Consider the following 13,588-nt stretch of genomic DNA (forward strand, 5'->3'; position numbering starts at 1 on the left):
AGACACTCAGCAAAATGTTAAATTTCTCTATTTGTAGTTGTTATTCTTCCTGTTTCTTAATACTCTGTGTTCTAGTAGGCAGGGGGAGAGACGAAGCGCTCCTAGAAGAGTGATGAACATTTGTGTGAGAGCCTGGGTCTGGCTACTTTGAGGTGTGGGACCCACCGAGGTGAAGCGGCGCAGCTTCCAGAGCACGCCCTTTGCCCAGGCCCCGCTGTGACTATGAGGGGGCCGAGGCCACGGCTGGCAGGATGCACCGGTGAACCTCCTTGGAGTGGCTAACACCAGGCGGCCGCAGTGTTGTCCCTGGATACTTGACAGTTTTCACTTCTCCTGCCTCCTGGGCACCAGAAGCCATGTGGGCTCACACCCAAGCGTCTCGGTTTCGGAGGCGTGAGGGCCACTTAGCGGTCATCCCGCTTCCGGGCCCGGCTTTGTCACGCACTGGCTACAGCCCGGGAGTTCAGCTCGGACCCCACACACACACTGTCCTAGCCCCAGCTCTCCCTTCGCCTCCCGCGCAGGCGCCGCCAGGGCCACCCCCGCCGCCATGTTTCCCCCGCCCGCGCGCTCCCTCGCCCCACTCCCCCTCCCTCCCCCACTGGGCTCCCGCCCCCCTCCCTAACCCCCCCCTCCCACCGCCCCCAGTGAGGTCAGGCGGAGGCTCTGCCGCTGCGGCCGCAGCAGCTCAGCTCCTCTTCCCGGGAACCCTGCTACGGGGACTTTTGAAAATAACTGGAGCGGCAGTCAGGTTAGCGTCCGTGTTCTCCGCCTGCGGGAGGACAGGGTGAAGTGCCCAGGGCGAGCAGGGGGTGCGGAGGTGCGGGTACTGGTGCCTCACAGAAGGAGGGAGCCCCGGCTGCACCGTGCCGACTCTCTCTTCGGCCCTCGGAGCGCAGCAGCCGGCGGACGAGCGGCGGGACCCTGGGACGCGACAAGCAAGGTGAGACAGAGTCCTGAAGTCACAGGATCTCTATCTGCTGCTTCTTCGCCTTTGGGACCCGGCGCTGCGCGGCTGTGAGTAGCAAGGAGCTGCGAACTGCCCAGGGGTAGAGGGACAGGGAACCAGCTTCGCTGTTTGCCGGCCCATCTCTTTTTCTCCCGCGTGCTGGTGCGCGCCCTCATCCCTACACCTTCGCATCTCTATCTCCTGGTCCCTCTGGCTCCGTCGGACGCCTGGGTTCTTCTAGGACTCCAGAACCCAGTTTTCCTGTGATTCTTTGTCATCCCTCCAAGATCTCCTCTGGGCTTCGCTGTCGCTGCCCTGACGGTCTGGGGTTCCTTTGCCTGCCTCAGCCCCACTATCTATTGCCCTCTAACAGTTTCTGCTTTGTGCCTCAAAATCCCTCCCTCCCTCAAAATCTTCTAACTTGAGAGGCTCCTCTGCTGGCTCCCAAGTCGGGAGCACACTCCTCTTCTTCCTTGAAGCTTTTACTTACCTTCACTCTGACAATCTTCAGCTCCTAATGTCTTGGCTTTTTTGGTTTAATCACTGTTGACTAATGATTTTCTTAGAGGTTTATAATTTAGCCTATGATTTACTGAAAGTGATGGATCATTCCTTTGCTAAATATCCTTAGTATTCCCTAGTGAGGGAACTTTAAAGTTTCTTTCTAGGTTTCAGTAACTTAGCCCGTGAACCATAGCTGCTTAAAATGTATGTATATATGTTTGTATGCAATCGTCGTACATAGTCCTAAGTCTGATTCTTCCCCAGCTGCTGAGCAGGCCTGAGAGAGAGGGAATTGGTGGGACTTGTGATGCCTGGCTCCATTTCCGCATCTGTAAACTAAGATGTTCATCGTTTTAATGCAGTCAAGACTTTAGTGGTTTGGGATAAAGTCGCTCAAGTTAGCATAGGCTGGTTACTAAACACATTGAATGGTAACTAAGAGACTCTGGGATTTAAAACTGCCTCAGTTTGGAGGGCACCTGCTTTTTGTTTTTGTTTGTTTGTTTAAAGAAGCCACAATTTCTTACAGTAGATCTTATATTTGTATAAACTCTCCAGAAACAGCATTTTAAAACCTTGCAGTTTTTTTTTTTAAAAAGACTACTCTTAGCAGTATCGCTTTCTTCCTATGCAGTTGCAGTGTTAGCTCCCATACTGAGAAAGGTTCATTTGCTCACTTGCATGCTGCAATTAGTGTGTGAAGAAAATTGAATGGAGAAGCTCAAAGTAGAGGCAAATACCAGTCAGCAATCACATGCTGACGTATGCATCTGTGTTTGTGGAAATAGGTTGTATCTAGTGCTCAAATCTGAAAACTGAGAAAATGAAATAATTAAGCAGTTATGATGTCATTTTACATCTAAAAATATTAGCTCCTTTAACTGCAAGTTCTTATTAATATCCTTATACTTAACAGTGTTAGAATTGTTTGCTTGATGTATGACCAAGTGTTGCCATTGACACACTGTACTCTAATTGGAAGCAATCTGAGAAGAAACCAAGTTGTGAATGAAGATAATGGCTAAATTTCACCATCCTGGGTAACACTTCTTATGGCAGTGAGACGAGAGTGGTTTCTGCTGCAAAATCAAATGATGTGTTTTTTTAAATTTTTAGTTTATTTTATTTCAGCTTATTATGGGGGTACAAAAGTTTAGGTTATGTATATTGCCCATGCTCCCCCATCCCCCCGAGTCAGAGCTGCAAGCGAAAATGCTGTATTTTTAAAATAGATAAATAAAAGCCCCAATTGCCCAAGGTTTTTAACCTGCCATTTCTACAAGCACATTTTAAAAAGTGTGGTATGACTATATAGGGTTCAGTTGATGTTCTGAAGAAAGGTTTGATTAGAACAGTAAGTGCTTTTGATTATCAGTTTAGTTAGATAACTTGAAGATGATTTATAGTTTCCCTATTCATTTGATAAATTCCTGAGTTTACTTTAGTTGTATTAAAAAATGTAATAGGGAAAGGATACTTATAGTAAAAGACTCACCTTTCTAATGCTGTGATTTTCTTGGTAACACATTCTCAAGAGACATACAAACTTGCAGCTGTTTCAAGTAAAAGAGTTTATAACATTTTGTTACTTTTTTCCTTTGGAGATTATTATGGATATTAAGTCAAAGCTAGGATTGCCACTAATGTGATTGTATAGTAAAACTATTTATGTTTGTTAGGAAAAAAATAAAGGTGGATGTGAGTTAGCCATAGGCATTTTGCTCAGAATCTTCAATATGAAGCAATATGTATTTGATAGCCCACCTGGTACACCTAGAGCAGGGGTGGGGAACCTGCAACCTTAAAGCCACATGTGGCCTTCTACGTCCTTAAGTGCAGCCTTTTGACTGAATCCAAATTTTACAGAACAAATCCTTTTATTTTTATTAATACATTTTTTTGTCTTTTATATTTTTATTTTTAAAATGAACGTATTTAAAATACCAAAGAATAAGATAAGTTTCAACAAAATAATCCTCTCAGATTGATCAGCACAATTAACACATTAGTAAGCCATAAGGGCTAAACTGATGGCTGCTACGCTCATGATTTAGTTCTAACTTCATGACTGACACCACTACCATAGGAGGGTGGTTGTTAAGAGTTTATGGGGGTCAAATATGCCAGTCTGTTATCAGCTTTTGGCAATGGTGTGCTGTGTTTCTGTTTGAGGTGTAATTTGTGAATAGTTGAACAGCTTGACAGCATTTTTAAATTCTGTCTGCTTAACAGCCCATCACGTCAAAGAAGACCAAGAGAACACTGAAGGAAGAAAACACATTTTTAAATGAGGATTGGGAATTGCAATATTATCTTGTTTCTGCTAAAGATAAGATGGTTTGCTTGCTTTGTGATACTACAATATAAACATTAAAGAAATTCAGTGCTCACCAGTGTTATAACACTCATAAGGACCAAAATACTTTAGAGGGAGAAGTGTGAAAGGTTGTATTGCAGAAGTTAAAAGATGAAAAGCAAAAGCAAAGACAATTCTTTCAAGCAGCAATGAGACCTGGAAATAATGCCACCGAAGCAACTTATAAAGTAGCTCATATACTTGGGGGAAAAAGGGAAGCCATCCAGTGATGTAGAAATTGTGAAAGAATGCATTGTCGAAGTTGTAGGATGCTTAGACAACAATGATATTTCAAAATACAATCAACTGCCTCTTTCAAGGAGAACCATAACTGATCAGCAGCATGAATTAGCCTTCAACTAGAACAACTTCATGTAATACTTCAAAAAGAAAATATATATGATTCAATAGCTTTGTATGAATCAACTGATACTACTGACTTGGCACAGGTTTTGTACTTCATTTGGTTCATAACAGAAGATTTTCTTTGCTATGAAGAGTTATGATGTTGGTGCAAAAGCAATTGTGGTTTTAGCACTGTTGAAATTTGCCATTTGATACTGGAATACATTCTTAATAAATGTGGTTATGTTATACATCATTTTAATGCGCATTTCTTGCTTTATGTTTTTTTGCTAATAACTTATTACTTGCTGTTTATTTTATATTTATTTTAGACTATGGAAATGATGTTAGACAAAAAGCAAATTCCAGCAATTTTCTTAATCACATACAAAATGTGTTGTAAAGCAGTGGAGACAAGTCACAACATCAGCAATGCATTTGGCCCAGGAACTGCTAACAAATGTACACTGCAGTGGTGGTTCAAAAAGTTTTGCAAAGGAGATGAGAGCCTTGAAGATGAGGAGTGCAGTGGCGGGCCTTTGGAAGTTGACAATGACCAATTGAGAGCAATCATCGAACCTGATCCTCTTAAAACTATACAAGAAGTTGCCAAAGAACTCAATGTGACCATTCTACGGTCACTCAGCATTTGAAGCAAATTGGAAAGGTAAAAAAGCTCGCTAAGTGGGTGCCTCATGAGCTGACTGAAAATCAAAAAAATCATTGTTTTGAAGGGTCTTGTACGCAACAATAGTGAACAATTTCTTGATCAGATTGTGATGTGCGACGAAAAGTGGATTTTATACAACAACTGGCGGTGACCAGCTCAGTGGTTGGATGAAGAAGAAGCACCAAAGCACTTCCCAAGGCCAAATTTGCACCAAAAAAAGGTAATGGTCACCATTTTGTGGTCTGCTGCTGGTCTGATCCACTACAGCTTTCTGAATCCCAGTGAAACCATTACATCTGAGAAGTATGCTCAGCAAATTGATGAGATGCACTGAAAACTGCAACACCTTCAGCCAGCATTGGTCAACAGAAAGGGCCTAATTCTTCTTCACAATAATGCCCAACCCACCGCACATTGCACAACCAATGCTTCAAAAGTGGAACGAATTGGGCTATGAAGTTTTGCCTCATCTGCCATATTCACCTGACCTCTCACCAACTGACTATCACTTCTTCAAGCATCTCGACAACTTTTTGCAGGGAAAACGTTTCCACAACCAGCATGATGAAGAAAATGCTTTCCAAGAGTTTGTCGAATCCCAAAGCATAGATTTTTGTGCTACAGGAATAAACAAACATTTCTCGTTGGGAAAAATGTGTTGATTGTAATGGTTTCTATTTTGATTAATAAGGATGTATTTGAGCGTAGTTATAATGATTTAAAATTCACGTCTGGAACCGCAATTACTTTTGCACCAACTTAATACTGGCTTTGGGCACTCTGGCAAACAGAATGCAGGGAATAGATATCTTCAACAACTTTCAAGATAAACATCAGGAAGTTGGACTGAATTTGGTAAATTTAGTGAGTGTATGTACAGAGGGTGCACCTTCCATGACAGGAAAACATGAAGGGTTTATTGCGCAGATTAAAAAAGTATTGTATCTTACATCAGCAAAATCTCTGTGCTAAAGCTACTGTTTTAAGTGACACTTTGCAGCAAGTGATAAGTGCTGTTAACTGTATTCATGCAAGTGCAACACAGCATCATCTGTTTTGTAACATGTTAAAGTTGAACAATGAGATATTCAGTGTGGATTTGCCCTATCATTCTAAGGTGCATTGGTTATTGCAGGGACAGGTGTCAGCCAAAATTTTATCTCTGTGAGAAAAGAGAGTTAAATTTTATGAAGAACAAAATCACCAATGTGAATTATTGAAAGAAGATTTCTATAGGAATGCAGCATTCTGTGTGATATCATGTCAACTCAAAATGACTTGAATATTTCTTTGTAAGGCAAAACTAAGTCTATATATGATATGTGGCAAAAAACCCAAGCATTAAAAAAAAAGCTATCCTTTTTCAAAACACTTCCTCAAAACGAAACTTGGGTTGAACATTTCCCCCAGTTAGAAAAGGTCATTGATGAGCAGGATGATATATGCGAATGATTTGAAGAATATGTACCTGTTATAGACCTATTAATTGGAGAATATGAAGAAAGGTTCACTGACTTTGAGAATCATGACATCACATTCAAAGTAGCATGTCAGCCTCACCTAGCTGATATTGCCAAGGCACCTAAAGAACTACCGATGGAGTTGATTGAGCTCTCAGTAATTAACATTTTGGAGTCATTGTTTGTTGCTAAGAAAGCTCCAGTTGAAATATGGAAAAATGCAGTAGAACACCCATGCCTTCGGCAACATGCCCGAAAAATGCTTTCCTGCTTTTCAACCACTTATTGCTGTGAATCTACATTCTCCTACCTAACACAAATGAAGACACCATCAAGGTCATAAATGACTGATACCCTTGTAGAGGATCAAGAGAAACTGTGGACCTCCATGCTGCAACCAAATATTCAAATGCTTTCTAACAAAAAGCAGACACAACAAAGTCATTAAAAGGTTAGTTAACTTTAAAATTAACAAATAGATTTCATTTTTTGAGATTAAGTACGTAGTCGTTAGATTTTTATAAAATAATGTATATTTTTAAGCATATCTAATCGAAGTTTCTTAAATGTGGCCTTATTTGATTACAGCTAATTTAATGTGGCCTTCCTACGTGAAAAGCTTCCCCACCCCTGATCTAGAGGCTATCAGACTGGATATTTCCAACTTTATTAAACGTAGCCACAGTTTGCTATTGGATTATCTTCTCTCTCATTTTCTTTACATTTTAAATTATCTTTCTTTGTATAATTTGATGGCAGTAGTGAAATGAGACTAATCAATTTTCAAATTGTTTGATTTTTATTGATGTTTCATAAACTACTAAAACCTCATCATATTTTTTTTCTTAAATCCATTGGTTGAAATCAATCTATTTTTATTGCTATGAAATAACAGGAATTTTTCAGGAATATCAGATTTCAGAAAATGTAGAAAGAGTATGGAAAAATGAATAGCCCTAGAGAAAACATCTCAAAATTAGAAAAATGGCTTTCTCAAGTTACTGTTCATAACAATTAGGTTTTTAAGTATTCCTTCATTTAATAATGCATTTTACAAAATCTATTGGGTACTTTCTGTGTACCTAGGCACTGTATTAGGTACAATGATAAACCTTGTAAGGCATGATCCTTGCTTTTGTGGAATATCACAGTGCTTATACTCTACCAGAGAATATAAACAATAAACAACTAAACAAATGAAGGAGATTCTTATAGATTATAGTAAGAACGATGAAGAAAATAGGAGAATGTGATACAGAAAACTGGGAAGGGTCTCCTTTAGCAAGTGGTGATCAGAAAGGCCTCTCAGAAAAGGTGATTTTTTTTTCTTTTTTTTAATTATTTCAGCATATTATGGGGGTACAAAAGTTGATGTTTTAGCAGAGACCTAAAAAAGAAGAGAGAATGGGTCTACCTTGTCAAAATCTGGGAGAACATTGCATAGAGAACATTGTTGCAGAGAGAAGAGTAAGAGCCAAGGCCTTGCGGGAGTAAAACAGACCTGAGGTTTTTGAATAACAGAAAGCAAGCCAGTATGGCTGGATCCTAGTGAGCTGGCTGAGTTAGTGCATAAAGAAGACGTTGGAGAGCCTAGGAGTCTGATAATAGATAAATAGGACTTGGAAGTCTTGAGAAAGTATTTGGGTTTGATTCTTAGAACAATGGGAAGCCATCGAAGAAGATTTTCTGTGGAAGGTCACTAGCTGAAAAAAAAATTATCCAGAGGAAATAAAAAAGAAGTTTTTCAGAGGACAAATACAATGTGTCCCTACTCAGTTGTTTACCTTGATCCCTGAGAATGAAAAAACTTTGTTTGACAAGTATGCTAAATAAATATGTAATTCAGTTTCTCTACTCTGTTTAGGTAAGGGGGTAAGGGAATGGGAACTCTGAGGTGAATATGTCAAAGCAGTTCATTTTCCACTGTCACACTGTTCATTCATTCTTTTTTTTTTTGTCTTTTGCTCTCTTTTTTTCCTACTGTCACATTGTTGCTTGTGCTGCAAGGTAAGTTGTCACCAACTTTATTAAAAATCAGATCATTGTTCAGTTTAAGAATTTATTTTTTAAAGAATGATGTTTTATTTTCTCATAGAAATATGTTTCCCTTGGAAGGTTGGAAGTTTCCTTTGTGTATAAAGGAATAACTTAGATTTTAGAAATGCCCTTTGGGATTTTAAGAGGGGTGTTCCTTTAGCTGGTGCCTCTCCGATATTTTCAAATTGCCATTCCTTTATTTCTTGAGAGATTAGGATTACCCTGTTTCTAGAGGCTTAAATGAATTTTATTGCCCAAGCAATCCACCTTTGAGGTTTAGTTGGTCCCAAATAGGAACACAGATGATTATTGATATTCCATGGGGCAAATCCTAATATTGTGGAGGAATAACCTGCAAAATTACCTTCAGTGGCTCCTGCAGAGTCAAGTTGCCACTCCTTAACTCAAGCAAGCATCCTCCATGGTTTGACCCCAGCCTACTTTCCCACATGTCCTATTATTCTCTTACACAAATCTCTGTTGGTTTAAACTGATTTTCCCCAGTTTGGAAATTTTGTGCTTAACATTATTCCTAATATAGAATAGGTGCACGATAGGTGCTTGTTGAATGTATTCCATTCCTTTCTTTTCTGTCATTTCAAATCCCAGCACTAGTCAAGGAACAGATCAAATCTTAGGTCCTATTATACCATTCCCCAATGAGTCTGCCTCCTCTGCTGAAGGTAAACAGCAGTCACAAACTTGCCCTGTGGTATCATTATGTTTATCTGATGCCTGTCCATCTCCATACTGGCCGCTGGCTTCATGAAAGTGACTTAGACCTTGTCTGGCTTGCTCATTGTTGTATTCTCAGTACCTGGCACATGGTATGCACTCTATAAACAGTTATTGGATAATGAATAAGTGCTGTCTTGAGATGTTTCTCTTATGTTTTTGATACCTGGATCATTTAATGCTGCTTTACTTTTTGCATGTTTGCCTGGTGTTCTGAAGTGGTTTCTGAGAGAGGTCATAGAACATATTTGTTAAGAGAACGAGCTCTAGAGCTAGGCTGCCTGGGTTCTGACTCTGGGTAGGAGACTTAATAGCTATGGGACACTGGGTGAGTTAGTAACCTCTTTGTACTTCAGTCATCTCATCTGTAACATAGGAATAATAGAACTTACTTCTTAGGGTACTTGTAAGGATTACATGAGTTAGCTAGGCCCACAATTTGTATGCAGTTTTCCAATTTCAAAGCTCTGAACACCAAAAAAAATTTTATTTGGTAAGTTAGATGCCAAAATGCAGGTAGCAAAACCTAACTTGAACTGACATGAGGGTATTTATAGTCTTTATTCTACTTAATGTTAATCTTTATTTGGTTTTGTTGTAGAATTACTAATATGTTTATGAAGTAGTGCCACAGATCCTAATGGGGGATTACATAATGTATAGTATATGTAGGTTATTTCCTATCTAAAAGTCTGGATATTTCTAAATTTGGACACACATCTGGCACCGAGATTTTCAGATAAGATTTTGTACACCTTACAGTAAAGTGCTTCAATCAGGGCCTTGCACATAGTAAGTTGTTGCTGTGGGTGGTGGAGATTAGGGAGGAAAATGAACTACTTTATCTTTCCCAATACCTTGCTCATAATGGTTACCATGTAAATGGTTACCATGTAAATATGTGCTGATTTATTCATGCAACAACTCTGAATAGAGAGGGCTGGCTGTGTGGTCCTCATATCAAAGGAAAACAGATATGGCAGAGTCATATGATTGAAATGAGCCAAGACACAAGTCTGTCAGTATTCTCTTATCTAGTACCGTTAAGAGTAGTTATTTTTTATTTTTTATTTTTGTTATTTAAATCAAACTATGCTTCTTTAGGATAAGAGAGTATTTTTTAGGGAGTAGGGGAAGATTCATTTAAGAACTTATATTAAGTAAGATACTTAATAGACACTTATTCTTTGCAGTCACTAAACATTTATTGAACTCTTAATGTGTATAGAAATCTGTATTAAAAGCAGGAGAGGCCGGGCGTGGTGGCTCACGCCTGTAATCCTAGCACTCTGGGAGGCCGAGGTGGGCGGATCGTTTGAGCTCAGGAGTTCGAGACCAGCCTGAGCAAGAGCGAGACCCCATCTCTACTAAAAATAGAAAGAAATTATATGGACAGCTAAAAAATATATATAGAAAAAAATTAGCCGGGCATGGTGGTGCATGCCTGTAGTCCCAGCTACTTGGGAGGCTGAGACAGGAGGATCGCTTGAGCTCAGGAGTTTGAGGTTGCTGTGAGCTAGGCTGACGCCACGGCACTCACTCTAGCCTGGGCAACAGAGTGAGACTCTGTCTCAAAAAAAAAAAAAAAAAAAAGCAGGAGAAAAGTATATAACAAATGAGACATGGCCTTGAGCAGCTCCAGCACCACGCATGGTTACATGGAAATGTGTGCGTACATTACAGCATTACAGTTCTTTATATTTCCTCCGTAAACTTGACATCATTAATATTACAAACATACAAAGGAAAACCCAAGAGTCAATTAAACTGTTGTTAGTGCTCACTATTATGAATTCGGCTTTAATTATCCTAACCCCACCCACAGTGTTATCACTGTATGACATCTTGGCAGCCTTTTATTTCTAACTAAACTTAAAAAAATATGTTTTCTATTGATCTCCCTCATCAATATACAATTGGTATATTTTCTTTGTTATTTTGTTTTTGTGGGGTTGCCAGTAATTACATGTCTCAAAGAAGTTTTCTGGAATATTCTTGCGGTTGGAAAGTAGTCCTTGGAAGTATTTTGCCAGTTGGTTCAACAAATATTTATTAAGTTCCCATTATATTCTAGGAATTTCACTCATCTAAACAAATAGAATCTGTCCGGTGCTCTGTTCACTACTTTGGGTCCCTCAAACTGGAACACATGTACTGAGTGAGCAGGTGGTGACATGGTAGTATGCCTCAAGAGCTACAAAATAAAGCAGCTTATTTTTTTTGAAGCATCTCTTTTACACAAAGATTTAGAAGAATGTTAACTGGTAGTTAACTTAAAATATTTAAAAATATTTCAACAAACTCAGGTACATCGTGCTTTAGAATGTGATATTTATAGAAAATTTGAGGTAAGCCCCAATACTTCAGAGAAAGTCTCTTCTTGCAAGGGCAGCTGTGGTAACCTTGGGGTGACCCTTGGGAAAGCATTGAGGCAGTGCTTTTAGTCCAGGACCTACACATTTTTATAGCCTTAAATTCCCATGATGACCTGTGGGAAGGGTAATGGGTATTAATGTTTTTCTGTGTCCAGTTTCTTTTAGCTCAAGGGTACATGCTGGTTACTCTTGGTCTAATGGTCTAAAAATCTTACAATGTGTTGAATTCTAACAGAGTTTCTAATGTCAGTGGGTCATGGCTAAGAGTGACAGCAAAGGACCTGCCAAGGGACTAATATCTTCAGAATAGAGGTTGTTAGAACCTAAGGACCATGAACTTAAAGTAGCACAGTTGATGGGGCCAGAGCATTGCCCTGTTCTATGTACACTTGCCTGTCTTACAAATTTGAAGTTCATTTTTGCTCACTTTAAAGCTGCTTTCATTTACAATACATTCAGTATACAAATTGCTTTGTTAATTGCTTGCCACTGAAATAGTTAATATTAAAAGAAAGTTGACAAGGATTATGTGCTTTGAGGTTGATAAAAAGTTTCTACAGTTTGAGATGGTTTTGAAAATGGGCCAGCAGTGCATTGGAGGAATGCCTGTTACAAAGTGATGGTTTAATTTGCTCCAGATGAGAAAGATGAAGAAAAAGGCAAGTGAAGAAAGGGGGTAAAAGTAAATGGTGGTGGTGGTGGGGGGGGTAAGTCAAACACTAAATCTTTCAGCTGATTTTCATTATTGCTGTCCCACTTTCATTGTTGACCCATGCCAGACACAGTTCATAAGGCCTGACATTGTTGTATTGTTGTGTTACTGCTCAAAGCTTGTAAGGATTTGAATATAGAGGATAGTGATTAAGGGATAGTTTATGTGTGAAGTGCTTTTATAGTCTATTCAGTAAAAGGGAATAAAAGAGTTTTGCTTATAGTTTGTAGAGTTTTGCTTCTTGGTCCCACTTTTTAAAAACACTATACATTTCTAAAGAATGTTTCAGCAAAGATTCTCTGTTCCACTCTTTGATATTTCTTAGTGGAAAGGCAGTAGTGTTTAATGGCTAAGATCTTGGGCGCTGCAATCACAGGCTTGGGTTCAAATCCTAACTCTCCCTCTTGTTGGGCAATTCACTTCACCTCTCTGAGCCTTGCTTGTCTCTTCTGTAAGCTATCTCATTTGGCTGTTTTAAGGTTTAAATGAAATAATGCATATAAAGTTCTAAGTACAGTTCAAGCCACATACTAGATATAACTATTCTTATTATTGACTCTTTTCACAGATTTGTGGCTGAAATAGTTGAAAACTTGGAGCATACTATAGGAGCTTTGGCAATCATATATGAAGCACAAATATGAGGGAAATTGGGTGTCTTCTTTATTTATATTGTCTTAATCCCAGCTGGAATGCTATTTTTTGAATATATATCTCTTAAATGGTGAGTAGACTGTTAAGAAGTAATGCTAGTTTTGTGGCAGACAAGAAAGTTTATGGTTAATGCTTGGCTTATTACTTACTCAATATGGCATCACATTGCATGTAAGAAAAATGTCAGTTTTTAATACAGTTAACCCACTATATATTAAAATATTATACCATGTAGTTTAATAGGATTTTAAATTTTGATATCCATTTTGAAGGAGATTAAAGATGCAGGAAAATGTATACTAAAAACAATTTTCTCTTTTAAACATGAAAACTTTTGGTTTTCTGATAATCACAGAGGTCACACATTTTCCTGTTGATCTCCAACTGTTCCAGATTTCAGGTCCCCAAAAAACAAAATATCGAAGCTTTTATAATACTTATGCCATTGAGAAGAGGTATAATTCTGTTTGAGTAATGTTTTTTAAATGGACTTTGAATTGTTATGGTTATCTTAAGCTTTTATTTTAGTTACTCTAGCAGCAAATGAAATAATACCTTAAGAGATGATAAAAATGCCTTAGCAGTTTTGATAAATGAATGCATAAGCCTAAATGAGTTACTGAGAGCAGCTTCAGGTGTTGGAGGGGTAGTCTAATCTTTCAAGTTGAAAGTACATACACACACCTTTCCTGCTTTCCTACATGATGCCCTTCCAATCTCAGACATATGATGAGACAGATGATCCTTGGGGAGTCAGGTTGGTTATGAAATGCCACAGTCGCAGGGAAGGG

At 39.0% G+C, this 13,588-nt stretch overlaps 1 protein-coding gene across 3 annotated transcripts in view; it reads left to right on the top strand.

Annotated features, from left to right (window-relative positions):
* The first annotated feature begins 642 nt into the window (after positions 1–642).
* Positions 643–13,588, top strand: part of KLHL13 (kelch like family member 13) — a 177,997-nt gene continuing 165,051 nt past the window's right edge. For all 3 annotated transcript variants that reach the window (XM_069463077.1, XM_069463079.1, XM_069463078.1), the window contains exon 1: positions 643–943. The gene's annotated coding sequence lies outside the window, so the exon portion shown is untranslated. The remainder of the gene's footprint in view (positions 944–13,588) is intronic.

The sequence above is a fragment of the Eulemur rufifrons genome, chromosome 30 (genome assembly GCF_041146395.1).
Source record: "Eulemur rufifrons isolate Redbay chromosome 30, OSU_ERuf_1, whole genome shotgun sequence".
Lineage (NCBI taxonomy): Eukaryota > Metazoa > Chordata > Mammalia > Primates > Lemuridae > Eulemur > Eulemur rufifrons.